Source organism: Muscardinus avellanarius (assembly GCF_963383645.1).
Source record: "Muscardinus avellanarius genome assembly, chromosome: 13".
Taxonomy (NCBI): Eukaryota; Metazoa; Chordata; class Mammalia; order Rodentia; family Gliridae; genus Muscardinus; species Muscardinus avellanarius.
In genome coordinates this window covers 86,159,299-86,186,083 of record NC_137799.1, presented here as the reverse complement: position 1 = coordinate 86,186,083, position 26,785 = coordinate 86,159,299, and positions in this window count along the sequence as shown.

Here is a 26,785-nt window from a genome sequence, read left to right as displayed (position 1 = left end):
AACAACTTTTTTTATTGAACATAAATGGTATACATTTAGACTATATTTGGTGCCCTCTCCCCCTTGCCCCCATTTTCCCTTCCCCCCTCCCACCAATGGTTGTCCAGGTTAACCATGTCATATTCATAATTTTACACATAATCAGATATAGACCCTCATTAATCAAGATCAGCCTTCCTCCTCTCCTATCTTTCCATTCAAACTTTGCTGATATTTCCCCTCCATTATCTGGAGTCCCACTGGTATTCTCTGTGTTCCCTAGTTTGGGCATATTAGAGGAAACCTGAACTTTCTCCTTCTGTGCTTGGCTGATCTCACTTAACATTATGCTCTCCAGGACTTTCCATCTTCTTGCAAATGATATAATTTTGGGTGAACACTACTTCTCAACTAGTGTTTGCTGTAGTGAGGATTGGCCGCATCAACAGGTATGACTTCTGCCCCCAACGACAGCTAGTTTATACTGAGCATTCATGACATACTGGGCACTTTGCTAAGTGTCTGCAAACTCTATCTCATTGAATTCATTCAACACTTCATGACATAGGTATTAACCCCATTTTTTTTTTTTTTTACGAGAGTTGAAATGTGAAAGTTTAGTAAGTATGCTAAATCACAAGTGGTAAATGGGAAAGCCTGACACTGAATTTAAGTCTGAGTCTAAAGCCATACTTGTAACATCTTCATGAGTCCTACAGGTACTTAAAATAGGTCTGGTCTTCTACAGCACAGAGGAATAACTGTATGTGTGCATATGTGTACACAATTCTTTTTTTTCTGGAGGTACTGGAGATTGAACCTAGGGGTATTTTACCTCCAGCCCTTTTTATTGTTTTAAAAGAGGGTTTTGCTAGTTTGTTGAGACTCTCACTGTGTTGCCAAGGCTGGTATAAAACTGGTGATCCTCCTATCTGAGCCTCCCAAGCACTATCATTACAGATATGTGCCACCCTGGGTCTGGGTACCTACTATATACTTTATGAAGAACTAGAAAAAGAGAACTTTGAAATCCCCCAAACAAAAATGAGATGGAAAGGCTACCCTAATTTGAAGAGTACATGCTGTACATGTGTGTTGGAATACCACACCATGCCCCATTAATAAGTACAATTACTATATGTTAAAGAGATTTGAGAAGCCAGGCAGAGTGGTACGCACCTGTAATCCCAGTACTTGGGAGGCTGAGACAGGACGATTGCAGGTTTGATGACAGCCTCAGCAATGTAGCAAGACTCTCAGTGACCTAGTGAAACTATTTCAAAATCAAAAATAAAATCAGACTGAGGGAGTAGTTTGGAGGTAGAATACCTCTTTCCCTGGGTTTAATCCAGTGCCCGCCCCCCCAAAATGGAAAAAAGATAGGCTTAAAATGGAAAGAATGATCAAAGTTCAGTGCTTACGTCAGAAGATGTCTAATTATATCTCTTAATACCCTTTGAATACATTTTTTATTTTTTTATTTATTTTTAATTTTGGTGGTACTGGGGTTCCTAGAAGCCCTTCTACCTCCGGGCTACACTCCCAGACCTATTTTATATTTTTGAAACAGGGTCTCTTACGCCAGCGCGGCTGGCTTTGAACCTGCGTGATCCTCCTGTCTCCGCCTCCCAAGCGTGGGGATTACAAGTGTGTGCCACCACGCCCGGCCCTTTTAATACATTTTCTAAAGAAAATAAATTTTTTTTGGTGGTACTGGGAATGGAACCCAGAGACATTCTACCTCCAAGCTATACCCCCAGCCTATTTTTTTATTTTGAAACAGAGTCTCACTGAGTTACAAAGAGCCTCACTAAGTAGCTGAGGCTGTCCTCAAAACACTATCTTCCTGTCTCAGCCTCCCAAATGCTGGGATTACATGCATGTGCCACCATGCCTGGCTCACAAGAAAATCTTAATCAAAAAATTAAAACCATACAAAAACACAAATCCAAGAAATGTGTTGCTTTTTGGCACTCTTGAAATAAAACCACTATCTTTTCTTTCTTCATTTTTTAAAATTTGGTATACTTTGAACTATACCCTGAGTCTTATTTCTTCTTTTTAAGCAGTTTCACTAGCTTGCTGAGTGTCCCGCTAAGTTGCTGAGGCTGGCCTTGAACTTGCAATCCTTCTGTCTCAGTTTCCTACATCCTGGGATTATAGGTGTGCACCACCACTCCTGACTGATTACATTACCTTTTTTTTTTTTTTTTGGTGTTGGGGATTGTACTCAGGGGCATTCTGCCTCCCAGTTATATCCCCAGCTTTTTAATTAAAACCACAATCCTAGTCAACATCTAGACCTTATTCCTGGTTTGAAATGTGATAAAAATACCTAAAATTATATATTATATTGAAAGGACATATACTGTTATATGTACTGAAATTATATATAATACATTATATAGTAAAAATTTCAGTGAGATAATAAAAATAATTTGTTTTTTAGATTGTCCCTTTAATTTCAGAGGTAGATGAAGGAAAAGGAACTTTATTTTCTATTGTAAGGCAATGAAATTTGTTAGCCAGACAATCAAGTTTCCTCCAAATACTTGTTGACTTTATTGCTAACTCAAACAAACCTTCAACTCATTTTTAATCTTTTTGACAAAGAACAATGACAGGTAAGTGATGTATGTGTAGGAGGCTGAGATGGGGGGATAAAACTTAGAGACTGCTCTAAAAATGTGCCTCTTCTCCATAATGCCTGGAAAGATTCTTACCTGTCTCATATTCTGCCTTTTTCCCAATTAGGAATTCATTATATTCGGCAGTTCACACTGTAATGGAAACTAGCCCTAGGGTAACCTCGGTCACTCACACTTCAGACTCTAATAATCTTTCCACTTATCTGGTGTCTGTTAATTAGAGGAAGTAGAATTTTTTTTTTTTTTAGCTGGGCTCAGTGCTACATGCCTCTAATTTCAGTACCTGGGAGCCTGAGACAGGAGGGTCTCAGGTTCGAGGCCAGCCTTGGCAATTTAGCAAGACCCTAAACAACTTCTCAAGACCCTGTTTCAAAACAAAAAATAAAAATGACTGGGGTCATTACCCTGGAGGAAGAAATGTCCCATGTTCAATCCCCAGCACCACAGAGATATAAGATTTAAAAACAATTTAATAGTTAACTAAGTTCCTTTAGAAGGGGCCTGGATAGAGCTGTGTGTGGTGGTGCACACTTGTAATCCCAGTACTTGAGAGGCTAAGACAGGAGGATCACAGGTTCAAATTCTGCCCTGGAAATTTTGCAGGGCTCTCAGTGACTTAGTGAGACCTTGCTTCCAAATAAGATTAAAAAACCCCCCCAAAAACTGGACTGGGGGTATAGCTTTGAGATAGGGGGAAAAAGAGGAGGGCTGGATAGGAATGGAGAAAATGCACTTAAAATCTTATTTTAATTAGAAGCAGATTCAAAATTAAAAGGTAGGTAAATTTGTATTCTGTGTCCATTAGGGAAATTCAAGCAGTATCATTTGGCTACTGTGCATGTCATTAGGGCTACAGTATCGTTCAGCTCTATTGTGACTTAAGTAGAACTGATATGAGCAAGATGTAGCAATCTAATAATAGAGGCACAGAACAGGGTGTGGCAATGCCTGCCTGTGATCCCGGTACTTGGGAGGCTGATACAGGAAGATCACAGGTTCAAGGCCAGCATCATCAACTTAGCAATATATTCAGCAATCTAGCAAGACCCTGTTTCAAAATAAATAAAAAGTTAGGGATATAGCTTAGAGTTGAATGCCCCTGGGTTCAAGCCTCAGTACTACTACTACAAAAAAAAAAAAAAAAAGGCATAGAAATATCTAAGATAAATACTCTTCTAGCTTCAAAAGAGCAGAGGTAATTGCAGCCTGTGGGACATATGGCGGTGGCTCTGACATCCTAGTTGCTCATCCTATATAAGCAACAGCATCCTTTATCTCCCTGTGCCAGCGTCGGCCAACCCCTACCTCGTGCCTGGCTCTCATCTTCCTTTGGAACCCCTTCACTCGTACTGCTGGGAAATTAACTACCGGCCAAGGGAGGACCTTAGATTCTGCAGGGAGATGAAGGCTTTAGGTTTATTTCTCATCCTTGGGGTTTTTCCCAGAAGCTGCCCCACCCTGGCCAGAGTTACTCCTCAGGGTGAGAAAAGGAGCACAGACAATGGGGGCACCTGTGAGCTCAAGCTTTAGATGCCCTTTCCCTACAACAGTCTCTCCTTGGCTCCTCGGTCATGGTTCTAGAACGAGTGCAGGTGGAGATGTGGGGAAATCTGCTTTCATTTGGGGGGAGGAGGGAAAAAGAGCTTCTAGCTCTCGCCGAACTTTTGTAGAAAACAGATCTACTTCACTCTACTGGAAACTATCAACTTTAAACAAACTCTAGGAAGCCTCTTTGTAATGACAGAATAAATCTACCCTTACATTTCTCCTGAAATAACAAGGAGATGAAAAAGAATGGAAAAAAACCCAAAACAAAACCCGGAGCTCACTAACATAAATCAGCCCTGTTGTTGAGATCGGCACATATGGAACGGTAACGTGCCCACCGCTCTGAGACCTGCTAATGGACGACCATATGTGCTTCTGTAAGAGCAAAACACAACAGGCCCGGTTTAGGACTCCGTGGCGGCCCTGACATGGAACTCACTTGCATTTATTGGTTTGGGTTTCTGCTTTAGCACTATTCTTACACTGCAGTCTCTACCCTTGCCCTGTTCTCTTTCCTGCAGGAGTCGAGGGGCTGGGTAATTTAAAACTTGTGTCTGGACTTTGTAGAGTTCCGTTAGTGGGCAGAGGCTATAAGAGACGCAGGTGTCAGGAATGCGTGGCGTTATTGATGGTACCTCTGGGACGCAGCCATCTCTTGCTTGCAGACTCGCCTTTTGGAGTATACTAATTATGAGAAGCAAGGGATTTGGGTCTAGGCAAGGATAAAAAGAGGTTGTGAGGTGTGATTGAGATTTTCTCCTTTCCCCCCTCTATTATTTTGGTACTGGGGATTGAACCTAGGGGCATTCTACCTCGGAGCTGTACCCCTCCCCCAGTGCTTTTTTTAAATTTTGAAATGGGGAGGGTCTTGCTAAGTTGAGGATCACTAAACCTTTTGTTTAAATAAAGGAATGTTGAATTAAAAAATGAGGGTCCACTGTTTACTTCAGCTACATAAACAAAACGAATGATGAATTGGACTGCACAGCTTTTACTGTGGGTACAAGCACACAACCAGAGAAATTATTAACAAGACCAGTGACACAGCACATCTTGGGGGCTCAAAGAGCCTGTGAGCGTAAGTACGCTGCTATTAGGGATGAGTGTGTGAAAGCAGGTCTGGTGAACGTATTACCCTTTGATTTGTGACAGTTCCTGTTTAGCTTCTTTCTCTCTTTGCAAAGGATCCTAAGTTCCAGGTAGGTCTAACTGGGCTCATCATGCCTGCCAGACATTGTGTGAAGCAAGCCAAGCGAAGAAACAAACAAGAACCATGCACATCTGTTACTGATATAAAAGTTGGTTATGAACCCTACAATTATGATAACTAACCCTACCATCAACATAACTTAATTCAGCTAGGTTATTTTCTGAATCCTGTCCATAGCATCTGTCAGGAGCCTCTGTATAGACCACATGGCATCTCCCTGTCAGTCTGAGTGACAGAGGTTTTGTTTCCTATGCTTTTCCTCAATAATTAATCCCATGCCATTTCTTGTTGTTTCAAAGTCAACACTTGCCCTCAATCCAGGGGAGAGTAAAAGTCATGACTGCCTTAAGTTGGGTTGTTATGCTTAAAAAATTCCTATGGTGATTTGTGATGCCATTTTTTTTTATCGCCCAGCTCTAAAAGGAGATGGTGAGGTAAATGCACCTGTCCCAGGTGTTAGGGTCAAGAGATGGCATTGTGCAGGGCAGTGGTTCCTGAACCTGGGAGGTTATCAGAGTGAACTGCGGGAGGGCGTGGACATCACCAGGTTCCCACATTTGAGATCTGGGGCGAGTCCAGAGATGCATCTAAATGGCTTCTTAGGTACTTCTGAGGATCCTTAGGGCTGGGAAACACTGGTTATAAAACCCTTGTCCTGAGTTTCAGCTCCGGTTTAGCCATGTGTTCATGGAATCAGCCTATTACTGTGTACCAGGTGCAGGGCTAGGTTCTGGGGCACAGAGGGGAACAGGATAGACGCGCCGGGCAACACTTTTAATGGCCCAGGGCTCTCCTTCCTCACTTATACGTGGAGGTTGGATGAGATTTCAGGTCCCACTTGGCTCCAGCAGTCAATATTTTAGAAACTGAGCTGTTGACCTCCTAAACAGTCTTTCAATTTCTTTTTGGTTCTCACTGCCAAGCTGGCGGTCTCCATTCCAGCTTTCTACCTTGCCTTGGACGTAACCCCAGAGCAGCCATCTCCAGTGCTTGCTGTCAGCCGCAGGGAATGTTCTCATGCCCCAGAGGCTGCTGTGCTGAGAAGTTAACCAAGGCTTCCTCAGGACGGTGTGTGCCTTTGTTCATCATGGTGGCCTGAAACGCAGCTCTTCACCATGGAGAGGGTTTAAAAAGGATGGCCTCTGCCGGGTACCGTAGCTCCTGCCTGTAACCCCAGTACTTGGGAGGCTGAGACAGGAGGGTTGTAGGTTCAAGGCTAGCCTCAGCTACTTAGAGATCGCCTGTTTTAAAATAAATAAAGAGAGGCCGGGCGTGGTGGCACATGCTTGTAATCCCCGCGCTTGGGAGGCTGAGACAGGAGGATCGCACAGGTTCGAAGGCAGCCTCAGCTACTTAGTGAGGCTCTGAGCAATTTAGTGAGACCCTGTTTCCAAATAAAGTATAAAATAGGTGTGGGAGTATAGCCCGGAGGTAGAAAAGCCCCTGGGTTCCACCCCAAGTACCACCAAAAAAAAAAAAAAAAAAAAAGAGGGCTGTGTGTGTGGCTCAGAGCTAGAATGTTCCCAAGGTCAGACCCCAACACCAGAATGGGGGGGTGGATCCTAACTCACTGCATGGAGAAACTGTTGTACTTCTCTGTTTCCATTGGTGCTAGTCTCAAGGCGCCAAAGACACATGGCCTGTACCTCCAAACCAAAGGGGGCCGAACTGAGGGTGGGGTGCTTTTTCTCAGCATCTCACAGGGTGGGGTTGGGGTGGAGTGGGGGAGAGGATGCGGTCAGAGGCCCAGTCCGACTTCAAAATGCGGTAAAAGGTATGTGACACTTGAAAGAGTTTTCATAAAATGAACCGAATTTGAAACGCTCTAGTTTTTTTCTAGGGATTGAACCCAGGGAAATTCTATCTCTGAGCTACATCCCCAACCCTAATTTTTTTTATTTTTATTTTGAAACAGGATCTACTAAGTTGCAGAGGGCCTTGCTAAGTTGCTGAAGCTGGCCTCAAACTTGGCGATCTTCCTGTCTCAGCCTCCCAAGTACTGGGATTGTCCCCAGTCACGCAGGTCCAAATGCGCTCACTGTTCAACAGAAGGAAACCTTAAGGTCTCTATGAATTGACAACAAGTGTCTTATAGGTCTGCCCTTGGGAAGAGAAGGAAAAGGTCAGGCCTGGCCCACTCATAAGTTCCAGAAGCCAGCACTTAATGGGAATCATGAGGCAGACAGTGGGGGCTGCCCCAGGGAGATCTCAGGCTGGTGTAAAAGGCAGGGCTGTTGCTCGGCCTCAGCGATGGTGTTTTTTTGGGAACGTGGACCCAGGGTTGTCTGATCTTATGAATATTTTCAAGAGTAGTTAGAGGTCAGGATTTTTAGGTCATCAAGCAATTCACGTTTTACTTGCACACATATTTCAACAACGCGTGGCCCTGTTTTCTTGACTGTCACTCACACCAAAGAATCTCGTGAGCCTTTCAATGATTGGAAGTAACCTGAGGGGATACATACATAGTACCCACCAAAAAAAGGTTCAGTCTGTTCTTCATTGTGATGGAATTGAAATTGTAGAAACTTCAGGTTGAAAACAGAGTGTGGCATCTGGTGTCACTGATATTCCAATGTACCACACAGGATGCAGGATCTGAGCGCTCAGCCTTCAACAGGTCTGTGTCAGCCAGGCCTCCACTCAGGAGCTCAGCGTGTGGGGCTCTTTGGAGCTGTGTGGCGGGGAAGGGGCACAGTCGTCTGTGGTGGTCACATGTCAGGCCGTCTACGTGGAGCTCCCTTCAGCAAGTGGCGGGTGCTCTGTCGTGGACACAATTTCTTTCTCATATTCTGTTTTCCTTTCCCTTCCCTTGAAGTTCACACCTTTCTCTCCTGTTCCTAAGGCTTTCCCCAGATTCCTCTATCTTTGGTCTGCAAAGTTGAGGGTAAATTATAACCGTTCTCTCCCTTCTAAGTCCTTCACTGTCTCTTTTTCTGCCCCACCCCTACTCATTTTTATTTGTGAGTAGAAGAAACGGAGACTTAGAATCCTTAGAGTGGTGAGGAGAAATAAAACCAAGGGTCCTTTCTGCTGCGTAGTGGCTTTAAAATGTTTTTACTTCTTTTGGTTTTTATGACGGTCTTAAAAAGTTGACCTGGTATGGTGGCGTGTGTAATCTCAGTACTTGAGAAGCTGAGACAGGAGGATTGCAAGTTTGAGGCAGGAGTGTGATAATGCAGCAAGACCTGTTTGAAAATGAAAACAAAATGGGGCTGGGGAGGAAGAATGAAGCTCAGAGATAGAGCACCCTGGGCGCAATCCCTGGCACCATCAGGCAAACAAAAGAACCAGATTCTCTACTGTATGACTTAACATGTTGCCGTGGTCAGTGGAGACAGCCTCCCACCACTGAGTGATTTTCAGGTCTTATTTTGCTAAGGCCATGTCTCTATCCTTCCATATCTCAGCTTACATTATAAAATTAATTGGGTGCATTGCCATGTTTGCATCAGTCGGGGGCCTAGCAATATCACATGTCATACCATCATTGGATATTTGCAATGAGATTAAAGGGATTGTTTACGTAGGGGTAGAGCAGAATCACGAGTGATGGTGCAGGATGCTAGGGCTCAGACAGCGGAACCTACATGGGGTCCCTCATCACCCCCAGGCCTGGAGAGTCTGGGAGATGATGGCTCCTAGAATCTGGAGAGAGGGAAGGCTGTGCGGAGGTGAAGGCAGGAGGCAGTGTGTGCGGGCTTCCATGGGGGAGCGGGAGGGTGGGTGTGTGAGTATTGCACTTCATCCTCTTTGTCTACCATCTGGCCTCTTCATTGGTCAAGACCAACTGGAAGCTGGATCCCTGAAGATCAGCGAGGTGGAGAGTGGAAATGAAGTGGCAAACAGACTACTCAGCACAGCATTTTAACAAATCAAGGACTTCCAGATACAGTTATGCGATGCCAGTTTGATCTGGATTGTTCTGTTGAGTATAACTGGAGCATTTCCATGCTGGAATGTTCAAGCCGAATCTTCAACAGGCGTTTGAATACATGCTCTTAAAGAAATATATTGCACAGGATTGACTGCATGGACGTTCATAAAATCCAACTGATGTTTATTCAGTCATTGCTGTGCTTCTAAAACTGTGCTCACCTCATCTGTAGACTGTAATGATGCTACTGTAATAGAGGGAAAACTTCAACGATACTCTGTTGGGTTTAACCGTGGCGGCTTGCTTTTGTAAACTTGTTTGGACATGATATTGTCCACTTGCCCTTCTTGTGTTGTACAGAGGGATTTTTTTGTATTAGCCGACCTTTGATCCATGACATTCTGTAGGAAGATGATTTTAGAAGCAGGTGACGTGGTCTTTTTAAATATAGTTCAATTATTGATCAAGTTATTTATGCAACAAAGATCATTAAAATTGCATTTGCAGTTTCTTGTAAAATGGGGATTAACTGAGATAATGCATGTGTGTATATGTCTGACCTATTTTTTTTTTTTTTTTTTTTGTGTGTGTGTGTGTGTCGTTTGTGGTGCTGGAGGTTGAACCCAAGGGGAGTCTATCACTGAGCTACACCCATAGCCTTTAAAAAATTTTTTTTGAAATAGAGTCTCACTAAATTGCTGAAGCTGTCCCTGAACGTGTGATCCTCCTGTCTCAACCTTCCCATCTACTGGGATTACAGGTGTGTGGGACTGTGTCTGGCTATGCTTGACCTTTTCTAAGTTCTTAATGAAATTCTTAATGAAATAAATAAACACACCAAGCTTTCTATTCTCCAAACTCAATATTTTCTTCTTCCTCTGTTCTCTTTTAGACTCTATCATTGTGCACACGTAATTTCCCCAGCTGAGAGGTTTTGAGTATGAAATAAGCCCAGACTTCAAGTAGGATTGGGGGTGACAGCATCAGGCCATTGTTTGTTTCCTGAGCCTCTCTGCCCTTGTCCAGAAGGCTCCTTCAGGCTGACTTTCTTCAGTTAATAAAGTGGTGGCTCCTGTTCCAGGTTTCATGCCTACATGTGAGTTAAAGTCAGCTCAGACGGCAATAACTAACTGACGGACTGGGCGGCAGAAATAGCAAGTAAATACTCCTCACAGTTCTGGAGATTGAAGTCCGACATCAGAGTACCAGCAGGGTTGATGTCTGCTGGGTCCTCACCTTGGTTACAAACAGTAGCAACCCTGTGTCTTTATATGGCCTTTACTCAGTGACCTTGGGGTGTGTGTGTGTGTGTGTGTGTGTGTGTGTCCATGCTTGTGCACATGTGTGGAGATCAGGAGGGGAGGGGAAGGGAGCTCCCTGGTGTCTTTATATAGGAACACTAATCACAACATTAGGACCCCTTCATGACCTCATTCAAACTGAACTGTTTTCCCAAGTTCTGGTTTCCAAATGCCACCATCACATTGTGAGCTAGTGAGGACCTCAACATAGTTTTTTTGGGGGGGCGGGCACAGTTCAGTTCATAGCATTGATTTTCCAGATAGAGGTCTTCTCTCCAAACTATGAAACAAAAGCCCTACTTTTACTTACTGGGGTCAACTCACACCAGTCTTGGTAGCCAGTAAATGCCCTAAACTGGGTTTTGCCCACCACTAATAGAATCATGATAGCAGGGGGTGGTGTCAGGGAGAAGCTTACACAGACTGGCCTGCTGGGCTGCAGGGGGCTCTGCCCCAGCTGCATGCCTGCTACACAGGGGGCAGGGAGGGGGACAGAGGGGCCGACAGCATCCACTGTATGTAAGGTACCTGCTCCCTTACCTTTGGATATTCAGCTTGTTTTTCCTGTTTGATTCCTGTTCAATAACACAACTAAATTGGATTTCAACATTTCTCATGAAAGTGCGCTAATGTTGGGTTCTCAGAATTTTTGTCCAACATGCTCAGCCGTGGTTGCTGCTTAATGGACAAAAGCTAGTCCTGCTGAAACCAAGTGTTCCAGAAAATCAATATTGCTACAGCTGCGGAGCCCTTGTTTCCATACAGGTCTCCCCATCAAGAACTCCAGTCTAGGCAGACTTCTCAGCTGCTTTTTCCAGTCCGCATTGCTCTAGAGAATGCATTATAGGTCACTGTCAAAGCCCCAGGCCGTGACCTTTTGCACCCTTCTAGAACCAATGCTTATCTGAAATCATTTATTTATGGGTTCTTACATGACTAATTAGACCTTTGGGGCTGGGTTTCTATGATTCAGATTGGTATTTTCTTATGAGGGTACTGGATTTTAATTCTTTAGTTCCTGCTTTTGTCATTTCATTTTCAATGTTTCATTGTTACATGCACTTATCCAAACAATACATCTCAACGGCATTCCTGCTATGTGATCAATACGGTGCCAGGTTCTCTGGGGCGATGTGATATACGAGGTGCCTGTGCTCTCTAGGAACCAGTCTAGCCACGTAGAAATGCTTACAGAACAACTGCATCCTAAGTATGTGGCGAAAAGAGGGGAGGCTACAAATGGAGAGCAGGATGGGGCCCAGGGGCTGAGCTTTCTGGGGGCTTGGTGGGGAAGGTGGCACTGACCTGGGATCTAACGGATAGGTTGGATCTGGATGACAAAGTTCGGGAAGAAGAGCATTGGAAAGGGCTGGGAACAAGCTCTGGGTGGCACGTGTGAGGGTCCTGAAAAGTCAAATCAGAGTGAGAGTCGTGTGGGAGGAGAGGAAGAGGTAGGGAAGGAGGGTAGACGGATAGCTGCTCTTTACTGGATCTCCTCCAGCCTTCATGTATTCATTTTGGGTTTCAACTTGCTTTGGAAAGTAATCCTCCACAGGCTATCAGACATTTAGAATGATTTCAGAGTCTCCGTGCACACTGGATGCAGCCTTCTGCCACCACCACCTTAGTGACAACCCACTTTGAGTTTTTGTTTGCTTGCTCCTGAGGCGTCTATGGGTGTGTTCAGAGACGCAGCTCAATCTCTTCTCCTGGTGATGGGCTCTGTCTTCAGCTGAAGTTCAGCCTCGAGTCTGACTCCAAAAAGTATTAAAACTGTAGGCTGGAAAGGAAATTGAAGCCAGGAATGAAAACTCAGGAGGGAAAGGGAAGTGCATTCGGAAACCGACAAGCTAAGAAGTGAAAACATGGTTCCATAAATTCTAAAGCCAACCCATAGTTTTGGATCAAATTAAAATAGGTATTTTCATGGTTACTATTCAGAGGGAATTAAACTTTGGAAATATTAGGACCAGGTATATTTATTTTGATTCTTCCATTTGAATTTCCTCAAAGCATAGTAAAATGTTACATATATAAATGTGTGTACATGTGTATGTAAAATATCTTTTCAACAATATTAGAAAATGTGAATATTAGCTTATAAAAGAATCACCTTTTATGATTACTGATTCAAATTTTGGATATATATATATATATATATATATATATATATATATTCCTCATTAACTTCTGGGTTGCATTTACAGTCACATCTTAAATTCATACTAGAGCCAGGCGTGGTGGCGCACGCTTATAATCCCCGCGCTTGAGAGGCTGAGACAGGAGGATTGCCTAGGTTCGGAGCCAGCTGCGCTGGCTTAAGAGACCCTGTTTTCAAATAAAAATAAGTACAAAAATAGGTCAGGGAGTGTAACCCAGAGGTAGAAGGGTTTCCAGGAACCCCAATACCATAAACAATTTTAAATTCATACTAGAGGCAACGTATGCATTGGCATCTTACAGTGCTCTGTGATCACTCCAGCTTGGTGTTTCTGCTGGGCGTTCTGTAACTTATCATCCACTGAAACACTACATCAGGCTATGCTCCAATGTCAGAAACCCTTTAAACACAGACCTGAGGCCACAAATGGAAAATCCCACACCTCACTTCAGGTGACGGTCAGAGTTAAAATGCAGGCGTACCGAGAATATCGTATGAAATTACCTTCAGACTATGGCTATAAGAAACATAAGTGAATTTCATGCTTAAACGAGTCTGATTCTATGATGCCTCATTAATATGCAAATATTTCAGAATCAAAAAACAAAACTAAAAGACTTCTGATCCCAAGCATTTTGGAGAAGGGATATTCAACTTGTAATACATTTTGTTAAATACTTTAAAAAATATATGAATAAGCACAAGTGAAATCTGACATCAACACCATGCAAACCAAACAACAACACTACCATTTAGAGAACTGCTGAGTGAACTGGCGTATCACCTCCCAAGGGTTTCATAGTCTCCTTCCATAGGAAGCTCATGTGGACCATGTTTGAGTGTTGCTGCATGTCCTTATGTTGAATGATGATCTTTTAATGTTTAAACCAACACCCTAGTTATGGATGTTTAGGCTTGCTTCACTTTGCCCTGAGTTGATGGCTTGTTAGTATTTCTTCCTGTCTGATGTTTGTCACCTCTGTGGTTTGTGGGGGATTTCTCCTTCTCCTCCTCCTCCTGCCTTGCTTCTCTTTCAGTGGGTGCTGTGTGGGAGAAGCCCACCAGTGTAACCCCTCACTCCTGCTATAATTTGGTCAGGAGTGCGTGAGCAAGGGACCCATGTTAATCCAGTGGAATGAAGCTCAGCACCTGTGTTCTAAGGCTGGGGAAAGACAAAATCCTTCTCCTTCCATAGCAGCTGCATCACTTATCTTTTAAAGTCACATGGGAGCCAGGTGAAGGACAGATCAGCACGTGGAGGGGGACAGAGCCGGGAGCAGTGAATGAAGCCGAGCCCAGAAAGAGCGATGGTGGGAACCTTTGGGTGTGTGAGTCGGCAGCCAAACCAAACCAGTCTGTGAGTTGTTTTGTGTCGCTTGAAACCCAAAGCATCCTAGGTACATCCATTCTAAGTAGCACGTCAACAAACAAACAAACCTGGAGTGAAGTCTCTGTGCATACCCAGCTGTGACCTTCTCCTTGGCATACATGTTTAGTAGAATTATGGAATTAGGGTTTGGGGGGCAGGGAGCGGTGCTTCCTCATCTACTTGGATTCCTATTTCTACTTTCTGTGTTCTCACTGGCTTTGATGCGCTTTTACTAACAGCAGCAGGTACCCAGAGCTCCTTCCAGGAAAAGTGTACTTGGGCTGCTGGAACTGAGACTGAAATGCTGGAAATCGCTGAGCCCGAAATGGGGAGGAAGGAGATGGAAGCCCAGCTCCCTCCACAGCTCTGAGGCACAACTGGAACTCCAGGGCCTCCCTGCGGGGTCAGGAGGAAGCTGCCTCTGTGACTTGACTGGATGGCACCCTTGCTTGGCTTTCTCCTGTCCAGCTCCCCCTACTCGCTTGCAGGGCTCTGCTAGCAGCGTGTTTGTAATAAATCACATGCGCAGATTAGGGACTGGATGTTTGTGTCTCCCTGCTCCCAGTTCCTATGTTGAAACCCTAATCCCCTAACACCTGTGGGATGGTGTTTGCAGGTGGGCTTTGGGGGGTGATGAGGTACTAAGGGTGGAGCCATTGTGATGGGGATGGCGCCCTTTAAAGAGTCCTGACATTCCTCTTGGGCTCCTTCTTGCATGTGAGGATACAAGGAACCTGGAAAAAGGCCTTAAACTAGAACCCTACTCTGGGGCTTCCAGAACTGTCAGAAAGAATTTCTGTTTGTTAGCCACCCAATCGGTGGCACTTTGTTGCAGTAGCCAGAACTGCCCAAGTTGGCATACAGATTCTCAGCTCAGGGTCTGATTCTAGGGACTCCATCCAAGCCAGTTTCTGGCCATATTCTGGTGTTTGATTGTACTAACTTTAAGTGATAAATAGCTATCGCAACCACTGGGCCGGTGGGATGGTTCCATAGTCTGGTTAGTGACACTGAATCTCAGGTACCTTGGTAAACAGATGAAAGAGGAAGAAGCCTATGGCTCTGACGGGTTTGCGGAACACACCTCTGTGATTTTGTGACTGGCTTTGGGTCACTGAGAGAATGAGGCAGCTTTTACTTCTTTGGGAAACTGAATATTATTCTGTTCAACAGAACTTGATATTATGGCCTCTTTTTTTCTCTTAAATTCTAAATATCCCTCATTTAATTTCATTTCCCCCAGTTAGAATTCCTTATAGAACCCTAAAAACTCTATACTTGGCACCAACAATTCTCATAATGAGGGGCGGGCTGTCCCTGCCCTGGGCTGTGTGTGAGTCACCGCAGGAGGGAGGATTTCAGCTTTCACAGGCTCTTCCGTCCAAGGAGGCACCTCCAGCTGTTCCTTCAGGTTGGCCATGTCAGCCTTGCCTTTGATTCTTCTCTACCTTTTTAAAGGATTTTCTGTTTGTCTTTCCGAAGTTCTTCTGGTCCTCTTACATTTCTTTTGTGATTACTTTAGCCCAAACTTAAACCTGTTTTAAACAGAATTGTGTCCTCACTATCCTTAAATTCATATGCTGAAGCCCTAACCTGCAGAGTAACTCTTTGAGGAGAAAGAGCCCTTAAGGAGGTAATTAAGATGAGATGAAGTCATAAGGGAAGGACCCTAATTCTACAGGATGGGTGCTTTTATCAAAAGAGGAAGAGACAGGTGCTGGGGATGTAGCTCAGTGGTAGAGCACTTGTCTAGCATGTGCTAGGCCCTGCGTGTGATCCCCGGCACTAAAAAACAAACAAATCCCCCCAAAACAGGCAAAGACTCTGGTGAGCTCTCTGCACCAGCACGACAGAGGGAGGCCCATGGGAGGACACAGCAGGAAGCAGCTGCCCCCAAGGTAGGAGGGAGCCTGCAGGGAACCTCCTGCCCTGCGGCTCCTTGACTCCAAGTTGGAGCCTCCAGGACTATGAGAAAAGACAATTCTGATTTTAATCCATCCAATTCATGGCTTAGGTGGGCTAAAACATCCTTTAACATTGGGTTCTCTTCCTCCTAACCAAACATCCTTTAACATTGGGTTCTCCTCCTCCTAACCCTGGATGGTCCTTGACTAGTATTCTTGTCTCCAATTCATTCCTAGTTCGTTTCTCCCTTCTTCCCGCCCCCCTCTATTCCTTCCTTTCTCTCCCTCTTTTATATTCTTATTGGGGATTGAATCCAGGGATAACCTACCTCTGAGCCACACCCCTATCCCCTTCTTAATTTTACTTTGAAATACAATTATGCTAAATTGCTGAGGGCCTCATTAAGTTACTGAGGCTGGCCTCAAACCTGCAATCCTTCTGTCTCAGCGTCCCAAGGACCAGGATTACAGGAATGTATGACTGTGTTAAGCTCAATTAATTTCTTTTTTTGTGGCATTGAGGATTGAACCCAGGGGCATTCTACCTCAGATACACCCCTAGTCCTCTCTAGTTTTTATTTTAAAGCAGGGTCTCACTAGGTTGCTGAGAGTGTCACTCAATTGCTGAGGCCGGCCTCCAGCCTATGATCTACGATGCCCTAGTTGAATTTTTAAAATCAGCACTTAGAGCTTACTTTAAATCTTTCTGTAACACATCACAGTCTTAGAATAAAGCTTAACAGCTCCAGCATAACTCTATTTCTCAGTGTAAATGCTATAGTCTGGTCTCATTCCTGTCCCCAAAGTATGAAGCCCAATCCTTGCCCAGCTGGAATGTTCTTCAGTTTCCTTTCAATTGTTCAAATCCCATCTGCTCTCAAGGTTCAGATTAGCCTCCTGTCATCTTTGTAGACGCCCCGGAGTCACTCTAATTGTTTTGTCTTTATCACCTGAATTTATACGTAGTTTATGTTTGGATTTTCCATATCTTACATCTTTTTAGATTGTGCTTTTTTTTTCAATAACCTCAGTGCTACACACATGTAGTAGAAACCATAAATGTGGGTGAATGAAAGAAGCAATAAAGTTGCAAATAGGGCAGAGATGGTGCCACCTATGTATGAGTTGGGCTTAGGGTCCTACTGTGCATGGAGTGGTCAACTAAAGCCCCAGGAAGGCTGGGGTTTAGTTGTTACAGAGTGGAGCTGGTCACTTAGGTTGTTGTCTTGTGTTACTTTCGCCCTGGGCTCCTCCCATCTGAGGAGATGCACCTTCATGACAAAACAAGACTGTCTTCTTTTGCTACTGTCACTGCAAAGTAGAGTAATATTTTACAGAAATTGAGCAGAGAGGTAGTGACTGGGCTTGGAGTATTAAGTAGGTGAGAGTTCTTCCTGTAGCACAAGGCTGTAACCGATGGCTTTGCAGCCTCAACTGAGAAGATAGAAAGTGACTTTACTAGTGTATGTGTGCTTAAACCCACATGTGAAAGTCTGCGTTCTCTGTGTAAAGGCCCATTCAACTAGAGCAAAAAAGGCCTCTGGAACTAGAAATAATTCCCCCTCTGGAGCTGAAAAGTTTCTTTCATGAGACCAACAGAGTTATATAAGATGGCTATGCAAGGGAATGAACACCGTGGATTTTGTAGACACATGCCATGCGTCAGAGTGTGAGAGGTGGGAGAAACCGTAATGGTCGTCAATTGCTTATCACCATAACTCATTTCTCAGCTAGTCTGCATTTCGTCAGGAGTGACACTTTGATGCACTCTTCATTTCTTCTGAGCAATGGATTTGCAAATGTGGCATAATGAGAATCCACACTAGCATTTCATCTGTGCCACGGAGACTTCTCGGCAGCTCGGGTGGGGGGGACAGTGAATGAGGGGTGGAGACCTTTACAAAATGCACGGGTGCCTTGTTGTGTGTGAGGCAGATCAACATCGTGCTGTCCACATTGGCCTTGTGGGAGCAGTAGTTTCCTAGAGTCATGAGGCTGACGGAGTCTTATGTACAGGTGTCCCCTGATATAATCATGGGGTTCTATCCCAGGAAACCCCTCACAGGTGAAAAATACCATGTCCACAATACATTTATACACCTGGCCCACTGAACATCAGCTTAGTGCTGTAGAGTATGGATTGCTTTCTCTTGTGATCTGGTGGCTGACTGGGAGCTGTGGCTCATGGCCACTGTCTGGCATGGGGCAGGTATCATACCACTTATTGCTAGCCTGGGAAAAGGTCAAAATTCAAATTATGAACAGTTTCTACTGAATGTGCATCACTTTTGCACAATCATAAGGTCAATAGTTATAAGTGGAGCTATTGCGAGTCAGGAACTACTTATATTTAGTTTTGAGTTTGATCGTTCCACCTAATTGCTTAATTTCATAGTGGTGAACACATCATACTTTAGGAAATATTGATGTGGTTCAGCTCGCATTTGAAGATGAGAAATAAAAAGTCCGGAGAGGTTAAAACTTCTGGTTCAACACCACCCAGTTGTTTAGTGGCAGCATTCTAATTCCTTGCATATAGGGTAGTGTCATCGCCCCATTACAATACCATTTAATCTTTTAGGACAGACATTAAACAATCGTTGGTGATTTCTTGTCATGGTAGCCATCCATTGAAGTGGAGATCTGTCATTGGCTCTGTTCTCAAGAATTTTTAAGAAATTATAGCCTAGGAAGCTGGGTATGGTGGTGCATGATTAAAACCCCAGTGACTGGGAGGCTAGAAAAGGAGGATTGCGTGCTGAAGGCCAGACTCAGCAATTTAGTGAGAACATCAGCAACTGGGGAGACCCCGTTTCAAAATTAAAAGAAAAATAAAGCTGAGTGTGTAGCCTGGAGGTAGAATGTCCCTGGGTTCGATTCCCCATACTAAAAAAATACATCTTGTTGAGTCAGAAGGAAGCCCCTTCTCCCACGGTCACGCAGCTCAGTCTTGGCTGAACCTTAGAAGTCAAGGCATCAAGGAGCATCAAGGAGAGGGTTGGAGGCTCCTTGCCTTTGTTATAATCGTAGTGGTGCTGCTTTTACATGTTCCATAAGTCATTTTCATATAAGGTAGCTCTGCAAATCTCTTAAGACTAGTGGTGAAAATGTGCAGTGCTTGTCCATTTTCGTCTTATAAGTAATATAAAGACTCAAAGAGGATGCTGTTTTTCTGATTGATAACAGATGATGTTCCTCTTCCAGCATTTCTGTATCTTATAGAAACAATAGAGGCTAGTGGGTCCATGGACATTTGAGCCTGAGTGTCAGCAGGGCTCGGAAGGGAATTCTTTTCCAGTTACAAAGTTGATACTGCTTCTCTCTCCACATTGGGTGAGCCATCTCTCCGAGGGTCCTGGGTCTTCAGGTGCTGAAGACACTGTCAGTGTTATGGGTAGTGATGGAAAAGTGGCTTCCTTACTTTCCCTAGAGTGTCACCTGAGAGGAAGGAAGGAAGGAAGGAAGGAAGGAAGGAAGGAAAAAAGGAAGGAAGGAGGGAAGGAAGATGTGGGTGTATGTGTGAGGAGATATGAAGAAGGAGTAGATAAACGTGACAGCATTTGCAAGAGTCCTGTATATCATTCCAGCTGTGTTTCTACACGTTTACTGGGGAAGTAGCATAGTGAGTCCTTGGGGTTGGAAGGAGTAGGGGGCTATGATTTTTAGCAGGTTTAGATTTTCGGTTTTTCAGGTTGGAAAAGTTCTGAAGGTGTACACGCTGTGAATGTACCCTTGAAATGGTTAAGATAAATTTTATGTTTTGTGCATTTTATTACAACTAAAAACACCGCACAGGTCTACTGGAGGCGCACAAAGTATCTGCCATTCACGCTCTAGAGCTGACCTGTGTCAGGCTGCTGTTCTTCAGTCACCAAGCAGAGAACTGAGGTCGACGTGACTGGAATTTTCCCGAGAGATCTTCTGAAACTAAGCAGCCATGACTACTTCCTCAGTTAGTCAACAAATACGTGAGCATCTGCTGGGGTCCAGCGCTACACACGGTTCTGATGTCAGTATGAAAATTAAAAAGTCACAAGAACCTTCCCTCACATTCTGGGGGTAAAGACTCAAAAATAAAACATTTAAACATGCTACAAGATGACAATGCGATGGAAAAATAAAGCACGAGAGGCGGTGGGGTGCCTCAAGGAGAGGCTTTGGACAGACTCGAGGGAGCAGACACGGTAGATATGGAGAGGGAGAACGTTCTAGATAGAGCAATACTAAGTGAGAAGCATGGGAGAACCACGGAGGGGGGAGGCGTGAGGGAAGGCGAAGAACCTGGAGAGGAGGTCAGGAGGAGCAGGGGCGTGTGAGGGAGGAGGGAGAGGGAGAGTGCTTAGAGTGTGTGTGTGTGTGTGTGTGTGTGTGTGTGTGTGTGTGCGCATATCAGGGACAGGGAGGGAAAAGGAGAGAAGGCTCTTTGACTTTCCTTGGAACCGGGTGGAAGCCTCTGGGGGACATGAGCTCAAGAGGGACATGATCTGACTTGGAGTTTATCAGGATCTGGTGACCACGGTCCTGAGCATGGTCTGACCAGGCCCGAGGGCTGAGCAGTCAGGTGGTCATGGAGAGGCTGCAGGGAAGGGCGGCTGTGGGAGTGGAAGCAAGCTTTCTTCCTACCCAGCTGCACCGTTTGCCCGCTGCAGCTAGGGGCAGGGCTGAGTGTGCTGTCCTTTTATTCCCAGGCACCTTCTGACTTTTCCTCTTAAGCCCTCTGACCCAGTGTCTTGTCGGTGGAGGTTAAGTGCATCCTTGAGGTTCTCCCAGAGAGTAGAAGACTGTGCCTTGCACAGTCCTGATCTGCAGCCTCCTGGCTTTAATGAGCTGCCTGGAAGCTCCCGTCCAGGATGAGAATCATCTTTCACTGGAGAGTCAATGCATATCTTGTAGCTGTGGGCTCTCAGCCTCTTTAAAGCTGCTGGACAAATGACTTGGCTGAAAGTACTTCATGCAGGGAGGAATGAGTCTGCTCAGAGGAAGGAACACAAGTCCTCAACACGCTGAGTCTGGGGAAGGTGAGAGAAGCCAGCCCCCCGCTCACCACCCAGGGCTCACCAGTGTGTTAATTGTAGGAGTGGGTGGAAAGCTCTGGTGAAGGGCAAGCTCTCCTGACATTTTATTTCTTGATTCGTAAAAGTGCTTCATATTAGAAGGAGGAAGGAAAGCCTGGTAGACACCATTAAATATGGCTGTCTGGTTATTCATGAATTATGGATGTGAGGAAGGAAGGATTCTGGGCCTTTATGTAGCCAAAGAGAGAGAATCACTTTTGTCTAGATGAGGGCTTTCCAACCTCATTGCTGATGACATTAGATCCTTTTGTGTGTGTGTGTGTGTGTGTGTGTGTGTGTGTGTGTGTGGCTGTTCTGTGTCCTGTGGGACATTTGTCAGCATCTCTGTACACTTGATACCAGTGCTGTCTCCCCAGTTGTGATGACTAAAAGTGTCTCCAGACGTCACCCCCCATCTACACCCCAGGGGGTACTTGGCAGAGTATTCCCTGGCTGACAACCACTGACCAAATCTTAAACAAGGGCATCAGTGGAGTCAGTATTTTTACTTCACATCCTTTCTGGCTAGTGATGTCCAGAGAGTTCAAACTAAGAGTAGTTTTAGGCTGGGGATGTAGCTCGGTGGTGCAGCATTTACCTAGCATGCTGGAGGCTCTGGGTTCAATGTCCAGCACTGCAAAAAACAAAGAATCACAAGAACTAATGTGGTTTCTGCTTTGTCACTGGAATAGCAGGGCTATTTTCTTTGAACAGCATTCCTATATTTTAACTAGTAAGGTCCTTGCGATACCTGGATTCCAGGCATCCCAATGCATAAGTAAGTCAGAGAAACCAAAAACACCATGCTTCCCGATTGCCACGGAGGGGGCAGATTCTCCTTCCCTTCTCTTCTGGATCCATGCAATAATTAGACCAAGTAAAATGAATATTAGCTCACGCTTAACTGCCTTTACAGCACACTCGCCAGCACTGACCCAGTAGCGCTAAACCAATTATTTTTTGAACTTTATGGCTTTAAATAATCCTTTGCTCTAAAATTCCCTGTACCCCTCAGCTACTTAACCACAGGCCCCTGTGCCCTAAATCCTTTTCTTATACTTTGTAGCTTTTTAAGCAGGGCCCCTCTTTAAGAAGACATAATCCCTTCTCTGTAGAAAACATGAAAGACCTTGAACAAATCAAGATTTCTCCATGGAGAATTCAGCTAATCCTGTGCTTAGCTTCTAACAAGGAAATCCATCTCTCCACCAAGCACGCCATTACCCGGACTAATGCCTGACTTGAATAACAAGCAAATTATTGTGCTTTTAATTGTACCCTGCCCGGTCACAAAGCACATCTGAGAGAGGAATGTGCACAGCTCTTCCCGGAGAAACAGGTCATGCTTCTAATCCTCCTTTTCTGTTGCCTTCCCTTCCCCCTCTCCAAATCCTTTCTCTTCTCAGCAGCAGCGAGAGAGAGAGAGAGAGAGAGAGAGAGAGAGAGAGAGAGAGAATGAGAATAAAGACAGCTAAATTGTGTTTAAAATGGAAGAGTCTGAAAGAAGAAAAAATGTGGTAAATACTGACTTGGAAGAGGGTGAATTATCTACAGTTTTGCCAGGCAGTGCGGCTCATTTAAGGACAATCGTTGTTATCATAACCCCACTACTGGAGGGCAACCTTTGTTATCCTAAACCAGGCTTTCTCAGCAACCTCTCTCTTGACATTTGGGCTGGATAAATCTGTGTGTGTGTGTGTGTGTGTGTGTGTGTGTGTGTGTGTGTGTGTGTGTTGTTGTAGATATTTAGCAGCCTGACAAGTTGTGCCAATCCAGAATGTTCTGAGATAGTACCAAATGTCTTGGGGGGGGGTGTCGTCATCCTGGTGGAAAGCCACAGATGGAAACCCCTCCATACCAGAAAGTATTTGCTCTCCCATGATCTCTCCAGCACACAAACTCCAGTAAAACCATGATTCCCGATGTTGAACAAGGAGAGACAAATGTGGTCTTTATGTAGGTAGAATGAGTAGGAAAGAAAGACGCTGAGCAGGTGTTGTCTGGGTTGGGAGAGCAGATAGTCCCGCAGCACCCAGAGTGGGAAGAGTTTTAGGATTGGTTGTGCTTCTGAATTTCCTTATGAAGTGCCTGTAGCCTTGGGTGAGCAGGCCAGCTTTCGAGTGCCACAACCTAGCACGCTTTGTCTCGCTATGAGTGAGAGAGGGCGGATGGAGAGGTTGCTGGGAAACAGGAGCCAGTTGCCTGGAGTGCTGACCCTCTCGGGCCAGGATATTTCAGACAGAAATGGAGAACCACCGGTCTTACTTTCTCAGACAGTGCCAGCCAACAGTCCTTAGATCTGAAAATCAGGACCATGGAGAGCTACTAGTGAAAGAGACATAATACAAGCGTTGAGCGGCACTTTCCATTCAGCCAAGGAGGCCAAGCATTTCCTAGCTCCCAGAGAAAGAATTCACTCTATTTTTAGAAATTTACTCCAAGCATTATTATCCTTACTGGCCGGAAGCAATCTCAAGGGGATGAACGCCCTGCAGTTGGCCCCATGCCCACTAGATGGCGGTGCGCACCTTCCTGGGGCGCTTGGCCTCCAGAGCTCCCTACATCTCCTGGGCTCAGGAAGACAAGTGCCACTCATCCTTAGGGAGACAGGCGTCTCCTCTCGCTGTTGGCACAAACAGCTCCAAACAATTGCACTGACCACACAGCTTTAAGTCACATTCCAGGGCGCTGCCCTCCACCCAGGAGGGGATGCTGGGAAAATGAACCGAGCTGCTAATTTGCTCATCTGAGGGAGGAGGCAGGAGAGCTCAGTCACAATGGGCGTAATTTATTTTTCCAACAAGAATAGGGGCAATGCCACTTTAGCCCCATTCCCAATTGCTGCCGTAAATGAAAGCAATCACCTAATTAGTCCTGAATTACCGACTGGCAGGGTGAAGTATACGCTGGAAATCAAGTGAGCGGGGGATTTGAAGCAAGAGGCGATTTCTTTGAGAGGAGGGGGCGGGGTGGGAAGGAGAGAGGCCTGAAGGGGCCGCCCTGGCTGCGCTGCCCTGACCTGGAGTGGAACAAGGGGCCCAGTGAGTCCTCCGGGCATTCATTTTGTGCAGGCAAATGGCTTTCTAAACCGAGGAAAAAGAATCTGCTGGAAGACATGCCCCCGAGTTCCTTTTAAAGCATTACAGATGCGGATGAATTGGCTTGGGAAAGAACACAGCCCTGTGGGGCCGGCCACCCCGCTGATGGGGGCCGGACAGGCGGACCCCACAGGAAGACTCTTGAATGCCCCCTCTCTGACACACAATGAGGAAAATTACAGGCACATCTGAGACTAAGTTTGGATTTTGGTTGTTAAGACATACCCAAGGGGAGTGAAATAAATGCCTAGTTACGGCTTTTTTCCCCCTTGCATGTGTCTTGACTAATCGTCCTTTCTGGGCTGAAACAGCCAGCCATCCCCACAGCCCCATCCCTCCTGGGAGAGGAGAGAACAATAGCGAGAGGGAGGGAAGGCTGAAGCCTCCCACTTGAAGGCTCAGGCGAACTCAAGTACTAATTTATTTGTTCAGAGATGACTTCTTGTTTTTTAGTTAGATATCACTTTAATTGAAATACTTTACTAATGCGATTTATCACAACTGTAAACTGTCAGTCTCCACAGCTGTTGCTTTTTTCAAGCAATCTGGCAAATGTGTGTGGGTAAAAACACAAACTTGGAAGGTAGAGAAGGAGAAGGCGCCGGCTCTTTTTCCCACTCGGCTGGTCCACAGGCCCCTCATCCCGCTTGGAGAACATATGCTCCTCTTCCTTAGAGGCACCCACTTCAATTCTAGCGCACATCTGTTGTTTTTGGCTGCTAAAAATCCATTCCCGTCTCTTGGGAGAGGAACCTGGTTTTCTTGCAGGAGTTACCTTTCTCCCGTATTAACCCCTGAGGCTTGGATGAGGTGGGCTCATGGGGAGAGTGTGTCGCCCAGCGCGGGCCACAGTCTTCCATTATTCCACCCTGCTGAGCTCTCTGGCTCTTAGGGTTTGCCAAAACTAGAGGCACAAAACTGAAACGGGATACCTAGGTAAATTCGAATTTCAGACAAGTAATTTTCTTCTAGAAGTATATGTCATTTAGTATATGAAATATACTTACACTAAAAATTACTTTCTATCTGGAATTCAAATTTAATGATACACCTTATATTTTATCTGGGCACTCTACTGATTTCAAGGTCAAATCAGAATCAGCCCAGGACTTTTTGCCACAGTTTTTGGGGAAAGAAGTACTGAGAAACAAATCAACCGAGGTTGCTAAAATGATAGGTGGCCACGTATGGTGACGTCTATGGGGACAGCCACGGGACAGCCACGGGGCAGCCACCACAAGTGGAAGGCTGCATGGCACAGACCAGACCCGCTTCACTTGGGCAGGTGGAGCCAGCTGTTCCTGAAGCTGGTCTGTGGTCGCTGGAGCTGACTGGGCCAATGGCCAGCCAGGATCAGTTCTTTACCCCCTGAACCAGATTTCACAAATTGCCAGTCCCAGAATATGCCCACTGGGCATAGTTTCTATTCAGTCAAAAGAGTGGCAAATGGATTTCAGTTAGCACAAATAACTGATGTCAGCAACACCCGTCTTTTGTTTTCTGATTGGTTGCACCCAAGTATTAGTCCTTTTCAAGATAGCTGCTGGAGACAGGGTTGAGGCATTGTGCTTGGAATTGGAGACTTGAATTCCAGATCTGTCTCTGCTTGTTTGAGAGGCTTTGGAGTCATCGTGGCCTCAGCAAAGTTTTTGAGGTCCAAAAACCAAGGATAGAGGTTCTTTACCCACAAAGTAGGGGCAAAGAATCCATGACATGTAAGTGCCTATTACAGGGCTTGACATGGAGTAGGTCCCCGGAGGTCTCTTGTTCTCCTGTATAACGGGAGAGGAATGAAGTCTGCGGAGAGATTTTGCCAACACTACAGCTATGCCTGTTATCACCAGGTGACGGACATGTGGAAGTCTTGAAGATTTTCTCATAGCTTCTTACTTCCTGTTTTGGCACAAAGCCACTTCCCCCTTTACGAAGGTTTGCTGCCTTTTGTACTTTCAGGCTGAGAGTTTTGCCTTGTATTGTGTATGCATGTGTACACACATACACACACATACACAGTGATGGCTTTGAAACTTGGTTGCTGTCTTGTATCTCAGTGGCATTTACTCAATTTTTTGTATTAATGGTATTAACCGACAGCCATTTCTCTCTTCTGTTAAAATCAGAGAACTTAACTAAAATGAAGAAAGGGAGGGCACGGGTGCTATCTGACTGTGACAGTGTCTGATTTGCTTTCCTTGGAAGTTTCCAGAACTCTGAGGTAGTTTCCTCATCCAGTCAGGGAAGAGGTTGGATGTGGAACTGTCCATAGTCGGAGGGATTGTGGAGAGCATCCCTTCTGCAAGGCCGATCTCAGCCCAGGGAGCCGGTGACGGACAGGACTAGAACCCAGCCCTCCGGACTCAGCAGCCAGGGCTTCCGCTGGCCAACACTGCAGAGCCTGGCAGCTTACAGCTCACCAGGGACAATTTACTGAGGTTTCAGCTAGCAGGGCTGTTAGAATTTGAAACTCGGGGACATCCTGTTCCATCCTGATGGGTGTGTGTCTCTTGTAGGGTGGAAGGTCTTCCAGGCCCTCTGGAAGTGGGTGCAGGAGGGCTGGATGTGCTTGAGATGGATATCCACAAGGGATAACGTTTGTCCTCTTCTGGTTGCAAAAGCTCCAATCCTTGGGGGATTAA